Source organism: Pteropus medius, unplaced genomic scaffold (assembly GCF_902729225.1).
Source record: "Pteropus medius unplaced genomic scaffold, Ma_sr-lr_union100, whole genome shotgun sequence".
NCBI classification, from domain to species: domain Eukaryota; kingdom Metazoa; phylum Chordata; class Mammalia; order Chiroptera; family Pteropodidae; genus Pteropus; species Pteropus medius.
Genome location: NW_024354365.1, coordinates 2357 through 14497, shown reverse-complemented (window position 1 = coordinate 14497; position 12141 = coordinate 2357). Strand labels below are relative to the sequence as shown.

The window sequence follows — 12141 nt, the reverse complement described above, 5'->3', positions numbered from 1 at the left end:
GAGGGAGGGAACTGCTCCTCTCTCTACTTGCGTTCCCTTCTAGATCATTTGCCGCTCCTGCAGGAACCGAAGCTGCTCAGTTGTCTGGGATAGAAAACATGCACATACACCAAGACAATGTGGCATTCATGTTCTTCTGCCATCACCAAACCGATTGAGCTGAGCAACTCCAACCCTGATGTGTAATGTCAGGTTTCAGACTGTCATTTGTCCAAATTAGTAAAAGTACAACTCATACAGAAGGCATTAGGGACAAGGGCAAAAGGGACAGGTGATCCGATTTCCCTTCACATTCCTGTGGGATTTCGGGCAAATGCCATCAACTCTGGTCCTCTTTACAAAGCAGGGAACACAAGAGCAACTCCACTCTTAGGGGTTTCTGAGGATCAGATGAGACGAGACATTTTTCCCAACTCATGTGCGGTGTGGCTCACAGACGTGTTACATTTGGTGCACTGTGGTCTGAAACATCAAGAATGGGATGACGTGCCGGGAGAGGATCCGCTCTCCGGTAACAGTGTCATCCTTTGTACCTCGTTCCTAATCAACGATTATATAATACACTTAGTGTCGTGGTCTTCGTATTCTAATATCATCTAGAAGGCTTCCAAACTTGGGTGCTTTTTCTCCTTACACAATAGCGATGTTTGTGAAAAGTTTATTCAATTTTAATTTGTCTTCCATTCCTTGATTATGACATTGGAGTTAAAGTTGAAGGAGTCTCACGATTTCTCCATGGTAATCAACGGATGATATCCTCTTTATAATCACCAAGTAATCAGAGTTTGTGTCAATGTCATTGTTCTCTACGATCGTTTACGCAATGATTTTGCATCCAAAGAAACCTTTTTCCTCAATAAATTATTATCAAGCAGGCTAAAAATATTGATAATGTTAACGGGAATTTTCTTGTCCATCTGTTAGTTGGCATGATTTCTTCATAATGGTTTACATTTTCTGCACTTGCCATGAATCCTTCAGCTTAGATATGTTATAGGTTGGGGGGTTGTTTGTTGGTGTGTTTAGACTTTAAGCCTTTTATGTGTTTATCGGCCCTCTTGGGGCTAGGCAAGGGCTTGTTGTGAATGACATCGGAACGTCCTCTATCCACGATTGGTCGACGACACAGACGTGCCCGGAATAGAGCTCAAGCGCGAAAGCCTGAGAAGGATGATGTGACCCACTTAATCCAGTCGACACAGGGGCGACTTTCTCCTGGCTCCTCCCCAACACACACAATTGCTTCCAGTAGTAATCACAAGAGATTGCTCTGAGGGCATCGTCTGACTTGAAATGCCATGATTATTCTTTTTTTCCTTTTGTCATGAACATGGGTCTGTTTCCTGATCTATTATTTTCCATTTTCAGAGTGTCAATCCCTGTTTTAGTTGTTAAATCGATAGCCTAGATGTTCATATATCGTAGGGAAAGACCGCTATCATGGTTATTCCCAAACGTGTTCTCTTCCGTGTACTGAATAATCTGCTCACTCATGGCAAACTTCTGTTGGCGTTCATGACTATGTTTGCACTGAATGCATAGAGTTATTTGTTATATCATACCTCATTCTTACAGGAGTATATAACGTCTTCTTTTGCGTGTTGAAGTTGTATCTATTCTTTTCGCAAATTATCTCATGACTGACTTGCTTCTTCTATAGAAACGTGCACTTAAGGCAGCGGTCCGATTGCCACATGTAAGTAAGTTATATTGCATCAGAAATATGAAATGAAATTCGACAGGTTCACTCTACAGGACACCAAGCCCTGTGCTTCCATTAGTCCCTACCCATTCTGTAAAACTCCATGCCGTATCTCTGGGCAGTACCAACAGGCGTGACCTTTGAATGATAACAATATCGTTGTTCTGTACCAGAGACTAACAAGGTCATGTGGCTTGAGGATTGTTACTACCCACAGTACTGTTTTCTACAAGCAAATAGCCCATATCAGGGAATTGGCCTTTTCCAGAAGTAGCAGTTTAAGTGCCATGGCCCAGGTTTTATCTAGAGATGGAGAAAGAGAAATAAAACCCCACCTGAGACCAAGTTCCCTTGCGAATCTCTCTGAGTGATCAGATCTGAAAGCCAGCATCGCTGACCACTGCCCAGTTAACCTGTTGAAACACAAGAACACCGTTAGGACATTTTGGCAACTGCTCCCACGGGAGAAGCTTTCAGTGCGGAGATTTTGCTAAAGCCTATGAAGACTGCTGAGGCCAAGAGAGCTGAATGTCCAGGGAACAGAGAAGCAGACCAGCAGACGGTCCCCAGACATAGGTAATATCTACTTTCTCTCCAGCAGCATCTCCCTTACTATTCTCAGGCCTGATGACGAAGTAACCCAAGTGCTTGTTGCCAGGCCTTGGCTCATATCAACAGTTGAGATGACTCGGCTCTGAAGGTCATTGTGAGGCGTGATGACACGTCTAGCTGCCTAACCAATCAGGCCCTGGGACTCAGGCAAATAGTGGGAGGGGGAGGGAGGGAACTGCTCCACTCTCTACTTGCGTTCCCTTCTAGATCATTTGCCGCTCCTGCAGGAACCGAAGCTGCTCATTGGCCTGGGATAGAAAACATGCACATACACCAAGACAATGTGGCATTCATTTCCTTCTGCCATCAATAAACCGATTGAGCTGAGCAACTCCAACCCTGATGTGTAATGTCAGGTTTCAGACTGTCATTTGTCCAAATTAGTAAAAGTACAACTCATACAGAAGGCATTAGGGACAAGGTCAAAAGGGACAGGTGATCCGATTTCCCGTCACATTCCTGTGGGATTTCGAGCAAATGCCATCAACTCTGATCCTCTTTACAAAGCAGGGAACACAACAGCAACTCCACTCTTAGGGGTTTCTGAAGATCAGATGAGACGAGACAGTTTTCCCCATTCATGTGCGGTGTGGCTCACAGCGGTGTGTTACATTTGGTGGACTGTGGTCTGAAACATCAAGAATGGAATGACGTGCCGGAGAGGATCCCGCTCTCCGGGAACAGTGTCATCCTTTGTACCTCGTTCTTAATCAACGATTATAAAATACACTCAGTGTCATGGTCTTCATAATCTAATATCATCTAGAAGGCATCCAAACTTGGGGGCTTTTTCTCCTTACACAATAGCGATGTTTGTGAAAAGTTTATTCCAATTTTAATTTGTCTTCCATTCCTTGATTATGACATTGGAGTTAAATATGAAAGAGTCTCAGGATTTCTCCATGGTAATCAACGGATGATATCCTCTTTAAAATCACCAAGTAATCGGAGCGTGTGTCAATGTCATTGTTTTCTACGAATGTTTACCCAATGATTTTGCATCCAAAGAAACCTTTTTCCTCAATAAATTATTTTCAAGCAGGCTAAAAATATGGATAATTTTAACGGGAATTTTCTTGTCCATCGGTTATTTGGCATGATTTACTCATAATGGTTTACATTTTCTGCTCTTGCCATGAATCCTTCAGCTTAGATATGTTATAGGTTGGGGGGTTGTTTGTGGGTTTGTTTAGATTTTAAGCCTTTTATATGTTTATCGGCCCTCTTGGGGCTAGTTGAGGGCTTGTTGGAAATAACATCGGAACGTCCTCTATCCACGATTGGTCTACGACACAGACGTGCCCGGAAGAGAGCTCAAGCGCGAAAGCCTGAGAAGGATGATGTGACCCACTTAATCCAGTCGACACAGGGGCGTCTTTCTCCTGGCTCCTCCCCAACACACACAATTGCTTCCAGTAGTAATCACAAGAGATTGCTCTGAGGGCATCCTCTGACTTGAAATGCCAAGATTATTCTTTTTTTCCTTTGTCATGAACATGGGTCTGTTTCCTGATCTATTCTTTTCCATTGACAGAGTGTCAATCCCTGTTTTAGTTGTTACATCGATAGCCTAGATATTCATATATCGTAAGGAAAGCCCGCTATCATGGTGATTCCCAAATGTGTTCTCTTCCGTGTACTGAATAATCTGCTCACTCATGGCAAACTTCTGTTGGCGTTCATGTCTATGTTTGCACTGAATGCATAGACTTATTTGTTATTTCATACCTCATTCTTACAGGAGTATATAAGGTCTTCTTTGCGTGTTGAAGTTGCATCTATTCTTTTCGCAAATTATCTCATGACTGACTTGCTTCTTCTATAGAGACGTGCACTTAAGGCAGCGGTCCGATTGCCACATGTAAGTAAGTTATATTGAATCAGAAATATGGAATGAAATTCGCCAGGTTCACTCTACAGGACACCAAGCCATGTGTTTCCATTAGTCCCTACCCATTCTGTAAAACTCCATGCCGTATCTCTGGGCAGTACCAGCAGGCGTCACATTTGAAGGATACCAATATGGTTGTTCTGTACCAGAGACTTTCAAGGTCATGTGGCTTGAGGATTGTTACTACCCACAGTCCTGTTTTCTACAAGCAAATAGCCCATATCAGGGAATTGGCCTTTTCCAGAAGTAGCAGTTTAAGTGCCATGGCCCAGGTTTTATCTAGAGATGGAGAAGGAGAAATAAAACTCAACCTGAGACCGTGTTCCCTTGCGAATCTCTCTGAGTGATCAGATCTGAAAGCCAGCATCGCTGACCACTGCCCAGTTAACCTATTGAAACAGAAGAACACCGTTAGGACATTTTGGTAACTACTCCCATGGGAGAAGTTTTCAGTGCGGAGATTTTGCTAAATCCTATGAAGAGTGCTGAGGCCAAGAGAGCTGAATGTCCAGGGAACAGACGAGCAGACCAGCAGAAGGACCCCAGACATAAGTAATATCTACTTTCTATCCAGCAACATCTCCCTTACTATTCTCAGGCCTGATGACGAAGAACCCAAGTGCTTGTTGCCAGGCCTTGGCTCATATCAACAGTTGTGATGACTCGGCTCTGAAGGTCATTGTGAGATGTGATGACACGTCTAGCTGCCTAAACCAATCAGGCCCTGGGACTCAGGCAGATAGTGGGAGGGGGAGGGAGGGAACTGCTCCTCTCTCTACTTGCGTTCCCTTCTAGATCATTTGCCGCTCCTGCTGGAACCGAAGCTGCTCAGTGGTCTGTGATAGAAAACATGCACATACACCAAGACAATGTGGCATTCATTTTCTTCTGCCATCAACAAACCGATTGAGCTGAGCAACTCCAACCCTGATGTGTAATGTCAGCTTTAAGACTGTCATTTGTCCAAATTAGTAAAAATACAACGCATACATAAGGCATTAGGGACAAGGGCAAAAGGGACAGGTGATCCGATTTCCCGTCACATTCCTGTGGGATTTCGGGCAAATGCCATCAACTCTGATCCTCTTTACAAAGCAGGGAACACAACAGCAACTCCACCCTTAGGGGTTTCTGAAGATCAGATGAGACGAGACAGTTTTCCCCACTCATGTGCGGTGTGGCTCACAGCGTTATGTTACCTTTGGTGGACTGTGGTCTGAAAATATTAAATGGAAACTTTTGTAATTAAGCAATTCACATATGTGATACCTGTCTCCTCTCTTCTGGCAACTCTTGCTTACTCATCGTATTCAGCCCCAAACCAGAATTAACCCAGGTGCTGGTGATCAGTTTTCTGATCTTTCCTTTGAGTATGCTCACAAAGTTTGAGAGCCAATGTGAGTCGCCTCGCTTCCTCTTGGTGCTTCAGTTATCGGGACATGGGACTTAGAGAAAGGCAGTGTGACAAGCTGAATGGGAACTCTTTTGCTTCTTCTTTGCTCTAATCCAGACCAACTTGATTCCTGTAGGAAATGCAGCAGCTCAGAATGTCTCCATGGTCTGAGTAACATTCAAATACATCTTATCATGGTATTTACCAGATGAATTGACTAGATAAACCCCAACCTAGATGGCAAATTGCTATTGGGTGAACTAGCACTTGCCCACATTAGCAACATGCTGGTGTACACAGAAGTGGTAGGAGCAGAAGCTCGAGAGACAGGCTGCTTGTATTCCAGTCCAGGTTCTGTGTGACCTCGGGCAAATCTTTTGACCTAACGGATTCACATGTTCACCCTTTGTTAAGTGGGGATGACAGCTACACTTCCTCCCTTAGGTATTTGTGAGGTTGTTGGCTATGCAACTGCTTGTACTCAATCATGTTTGTACATTCGATCCTATCCCTGAAAGATTTGCCAACATCTGCTGTTGAGAACCTCAGCTGGAATGAATGAGCATGCACCATGTTCTCAGAGAGCTGGGCCAACCATCCTGGTAGATATGTATTAGCTCACTTCCAGTTCTCACTGGAGCCGGATATGCTGAAGTCTGTCTGGGACACAGATTGCTGTAAGTCTGTGCCTCTAGGCTGGAAGCACTGCTGCTGGCGGTACTTATGGTTTTCAGGGAGTCGTTACCCCAACTGAGGTACAAGGTGATAGGGTTCCATAACCTACGCATGTACCAAATTTCGACCTCTGTCTACAGTGCCTTTGTGATGGCTGCTGCCTATGCATCTGTGGCAACAGAGTTCCTGATCCTAAGGGTGATCAGGGAAAACACTCGTTGTACCCCGTGGCACAACAAAGCCATTCCAACATGACTTCAGCCCAGAATCCATAAACCTAGTGAAGCACTCATTGCCGTCGATGAGCCCCTTGACTCTGATGATAATAATTTGCAATTCTCTGGAAGAAAAATTTTTTTAATATGATCAGGGATGTGGGGACCCCCGAAGTATGTCTAGTATCTATCGAAAAGGAACAGCAAACTGATCTGGATAAAGAGGGGAGAAATAAAAAATAAAACATAGCATACTGAAAGACAGGTTCACAGTTTGATACAGTGGGAAATCCTTTTCGTAGGAAAACAGATAGGATGTGGTAAGTTTTGTCCTGACAAACCAATCCTTATTTGAAAATATAGCAAGTGAAAATGCATTTAATACACCTAAACTACTAAACATCATACCTTAGCCTATCCAACCTGAAATAGGCCCGGAGCGCTTACATTTGGGCTGTATCTGCAGTAACTGCGAACCTCTTCTTCTCAACGGAAACAGCAGACACAGCTGAGTGTTTTGTAGACATGACGGAACTTTTGCAAAAAGCCCTGCAATGCAAAGGATACTACGTATCGGCAGTTGACGGTCGTCTTCGTTGAGATGTTGGCAGTCGAGGCTCTCTATCATTGCCCAGCACCACGAGAGAATATCATACCTCATATCGCTAGCCAGGAAAAGAGGAAAATTCAAAATCGAGGTACAGATTCCACAGAATGTGTATCATTTTCGAAAGTTCGATAGGTTAAAACTCGTTAAGTTGAACCATCTGACATTGGGGAGCCTTCTGTACCATAAAACGAAAAAAACATATCAGTTGGCAATTTTGCCTCTGAGTTTGGGATCAATTCAGCATCTGCTAAAACCCACAAACTGGTAACCCCTCATTACCTATTCGGTACTGGGGCTCAAAGTCCCGTTGCGCCTGTACTTTGGGGATCCTGCTAACTATAAACAAACTACTCCTTATAATCTGGGGGCAGTTACCAAATATAAAATAGAGAGTACATCAGTATAATTAGCCACAACTCCTGACGTTGTTCATTCCTCTCCAGTGATTCTTGGCTTAATGGGAAGAACTTTGTTATCAAGCGACTGAAAAGCTAAAGGGAAATTTTACAGCTTATCGGCACCATCGTGCTTGATGGAGCTTGCACAAATCTTTCTAAACAGCATGATACTCAAGGATCGGCCCAACTGATTGAATTTCAGGCAGTTGTCTCAGCCCTGCATTATCTTGCCAACAAGTCCTCGAATCTGAAAATTGTGAGAGATCCTTTGACCATTGCCAAAGAAATGGCCATCTGATACAACCAATGGCAGCTTCAAAAAGTCCACATCCAAGGTTGCTTTCAACAAGGTAACGTTCTCTGGAAATTTTTGGCCTCCTAGACGCCAAAAACATAAATCAGGTATGCAAGGCTGGTTCAACATTTGAAGATTGTTTAATGCGATCAATCACATCAAGGATAACGGGTGGAAATAGAAAACCCGATCCCAGACTGGAGAGGCCCAGGAAGAGCATTGGCTCGGTTAGTGGAGACACTTGGGATTTCATCGGATTTCTAGGAGAAATGACAGCAGAAAAAAGGGCCACCACTAAGCCCTGCAATTTCTGCTCTTTCCTGCTGCAACAGGTGGGAGAGGCTCAGTGGGCTTTGCCGGGGGACAATCGTCAGCTAAGCACACCCAAGCGCTGCGATGACATCTATGTTGATGCCGTCTGTGTCATTTGTTTCTTCCAGAAAACCGAATGCCTTGAGACAATGCTTGGGAACACCATTTGGACTGTTGGTTCACAGAGCCAACACTTTCATTGCCGCTGGAAACAGGGCTCTGTTCCACACAACACGTGGACCTGACACATACTCTGGAAACAGTGCCAGGATGCAAAGACACAATTTTGAAAGGGGAAGAGTCATCCTCCAGACATAACAGCCCACCATGCAGCCCCAAGGAGACCCAGATTAACAGAATGTGGTATGCAGTGTGTGCTCTCCTCTCAGTTACCTGCATGTGTTTCTTGCACACCCTGATTTATTCTCCACCATTTAGGTTTTACAACTGTCAATCCTATGGAAGAGTTGAGATAGTACTACAAAGAACACCTATATACCCTTTGCCTACACTGAGCAATTGTTTCAACATTCTTATTTTTGATCCCATCACACAAACTAATTTTCTCTCTCTCTCTCTCTCTCTTTCTCTCTCTCTCTCTGTCTCTCTTTCTCTCTTCCATTTTAACTGACACAGTTATACTCTTTTAAAATTACACTGCTGTCAGTCCAAAATATTTCCCAATGGTACTAATATTGATACGGGACATCATTTGTAAATTTCTGCATCTTTTAGCGGGAAATCATACTAGATAAATCTTACAGAGTTCCTTGTTTTCTGCTTTCATTTTTTTTTTGTATTAAACCTAATTCAATTCTCTTCGCTCTATTCTGTGGGACAAATTCCTTCTCTCCCAAATCTAGATAATGACACTGAAACTGAAACTGGTAACTCACCTCCTCTGGCTTTTGATAAGGATCATTGGACCACCGAAAATTAATGGCCCTACTCAAATCAGGGTGCTTACGGAGGGGATTTGTGGCCGAAGGTTTTTTTTATTCTTGAAGAAATATATTAACCCAGCCTGTTCTCCTTTACTCACTTCTTTGGTAAAACAATAGTAGAAAGTAATACATATATGATTTAGATAACAACTTTGTATCTACTTTTCCTTGTCAAGCGACTGGGGCGGCACTTCATCAGAAACCCAAGGTCCAGGCCTGACTGAGGCAGAAAGGGATAGAACTCCGTGAAACCACAATAGACAGAAACGATGACCCTTCTCAGCAGGAAGCAGATACAGAAGAAGAGATCTCCCTTCCCTCAACATCGCTACTAAGAAGGAGTGAGTTCATGGGTCTTCGAAAAGAGTTAGGCAGGAAAGTTAGTTCGGGGCTTTAGGGTCTGCCTGTAAAGACACCGAGGTCGTCCTTTTGTAAGAAGGGTCTGCCCCTTCTCGCCCACAATTAAGGAAGCCAGAAGGCATTTTGGGGCTAAAGGTAACTCATAGCAGTAAACAAGAAGGCAGAAAATTGGGTACCGCTCTTACCCAGTAAATCGCACCGTGCAATGAAGACCTCAAGGACCTTCAATTTAGCTGAACTCCATTATAACATGATCATAAGGCGAAACGCGTATGCCCAGAAGTTCATTAAGTCAATTATAACAGGCTGAATTGTGGGAACGAACACGCGCAGAAAGCAAATGATGAATCACGGATTCCTGCCAGTCTTAATTGTCAATCAAGTATGCTCAGTGCTCTCAAAAAGTGCCCACCTAGAGCAAATAGCGAACAAAGCCCCGAAGGTTTCGTCACCAGGCCTTCTGAGCCACGGCTCTCTTACTCAGGCCCGCTTCCACGTCTGCAAGTGTACTTTCCCTTCTAATGAAGCTTGTCTTCTTTACAGTAATTCGTTGTCAATCTCAATCCATTGTTCCAGACATCAAGAATGGGACAAGGTGCCGGGAGAGAATCCCCGCCCTCTGCTAACAGTGTCATCCTTTGTACCTCATTCCTAAACAAAGATTATACAATACATTTAATGTCATGGAATTCATAATCTAATATCATCTAGAACGCGTCCAAACTTGGCTGCTTTTTCTCCTTACGCAATCGTGATGTTTTTGAAAAGTTTATTCCAATTTGAATTTGTCAGAATCTTCTTGATTATTACATTGGAGTTAAAAATGAAAGTCTCACAATTTCTCCATGGTTATCAACGGACGATTTCCTCTGTATAATAGCTACGTAATCGGAGCGTGTGTAAATGCCATGATTTTCTACGATCTTTTACCCAATGATTTTGCATCCAAAGATACCTTTTTCCTCAATAAATTACCATCAATAGGGCTAAAAATATGAATACTTTTAACGGGAATTTTCTTCTCCATCAGTTAGTTGGCATTGTTTTCCTCAAAATGGTGTACATTTTCTGCACTTGCCATGAATCCTTCAGTTTAGATAAAGTATGGGGTGGGGGGTTGTTTGTGGGTTTGTTTAGATTTTGAGACTTTAAGTACTTTTGAACAGATTTCGTGTTCTGCACGCTAGGATACAGAATTAAACTGGGACCATCTAGTTTTCCAAAGGTTTTGAGCCGAGTCTTGCCATCTTCTTCTGGGAGACATCATAATGCGGACTTCTACCAACAGGCTTCTAGTTAGTAAAGCATAATTTCTCCATTTTCCTGAGGATACAGAATTGAGTCTATTCATTAAAGGCCTGGGACATAGTGCACAGAACATCTTGATGTATAGAGGGCAGAATCGTTACCTGAGAGTGGGGATGGCAGAGCCAAGCATTCGAAGTGCAGCTTTGGATTTCTGAAATGCCTTCTAAAAGCCCATTGCATAGACCTCAGCTTTGAAAGCTGATGTCTTCATTTGCAAGAGCCAGGCTTTGTTCAAAGAAATATGTATTATACAGAGCCCTAGATAAGCAAAGTTTAGAGCTTCGACATATGCATTTTTAGCCATACATAAGCAGGACCCAGGAGAGGCTAATGCTGGTTTCTCATCCTCAAGGTGGGAGTAGGCCACTCATGAGCCGGGCATGACCTGGACATAGTGTCAGCATGTGCTGGCGAGCCGGCTGTGCACTACAAACTCGCCGTTGCATTCCATGTGAATGGGTTCCCTTGAATTGCACAGTGCATCGCTTGTGTAAATCTATGAAAGTGACCGTGGAAAGAGGATTGGATAGGCAGCAGAGAGTATCGATAGAGGATATGTGAAAAGTCGTGTATCCTGGAGCAGAATGGCAACTGGCCTGCTATTCTACTTGGACCTTTGCAAAGGAAACTTCCACTCAATGCCCCACCACAACAGGAGGAATTCAGGGGAGGTGAGGAATGACATCCTGGCATTTAGAGAAGATAGACCACGAGGGAGTGCCCTCGAGTTCACCAAGGTTTCTTTATAGCAGGAGTGATTTTCAGCTGCAGGCACTCGGAAGAGACTACATAGAAATGCTGAGAGGACTGATAACAAGACAAGGCCCGAGATCGGGAAACGATGGCGAGAACGTGCAACTATCATGATTGAGGGCCATGGGTACAGCTATCAGCACCAACTGCAGATGCCGGTATGTGCCGAAGGCCAAGAAGGATCTGGTATAGCCATTCACCGAAGATGGAGGGAAGAAATGGCGGGCACCCAAAGACTGATGGGGAGAAGACGGCAAAGAGGACCGATCAAACATCTTGGCTACAATCATCTGTAGCTCGACCATTTCTTGAATAAGAGAAAGATGGGGAAGAGGAGGGAGAACAGAGGAGGAGAAGGAATAGGCGGAATTAAGAATAGTGCAGGTTGAGGAGCGCAGGGAGAGGAAAAGAAAAGCAAGGGGAGAAGTAGAGGAGGAAGAAGAGGTGGAGGGGTGAGGAAAAGGGGGTTGGGGAGGAGAAAGGATGAAAAGAGGGAAGGCAAGAAGTGGGTACAGTGGAAGACGTGTGGGAGGACAGAGCAGTCCTCATGAGGATATTGGATTTTGAATTTACACAATTTCAATGCCAAAAAATAAGTGATTATTTACACAAATGATTAAGTTTTAAACTAGAACACATTGAGTCTCCTCAAAGGACAAGGATCAATCATTTC

At 43.8% G+C, this 12141-nt stretch overlaps 1 long non-coding RNA gene across 1 annotated transcript; it reads left to right on the top strand.

Annotated features, from left to right (window-relative positions):
- Positions 1-1454: 1454 nt before the first annotated feature.
- Positions 1455-11933, top strand: LOC120594183 (uncharacterized). Its single transcript, XR_005650510.1, has 3 exons — positions 1455-1468; positions 11649-11654; positions 11803-11933. It is a non-coding gene; the product is annotated as an uncharacterized LOC120594183 (long non-coding RNA).
- The last annotated feature ends 208 nt before the right edge of the window (positions 11934-12141 follow it).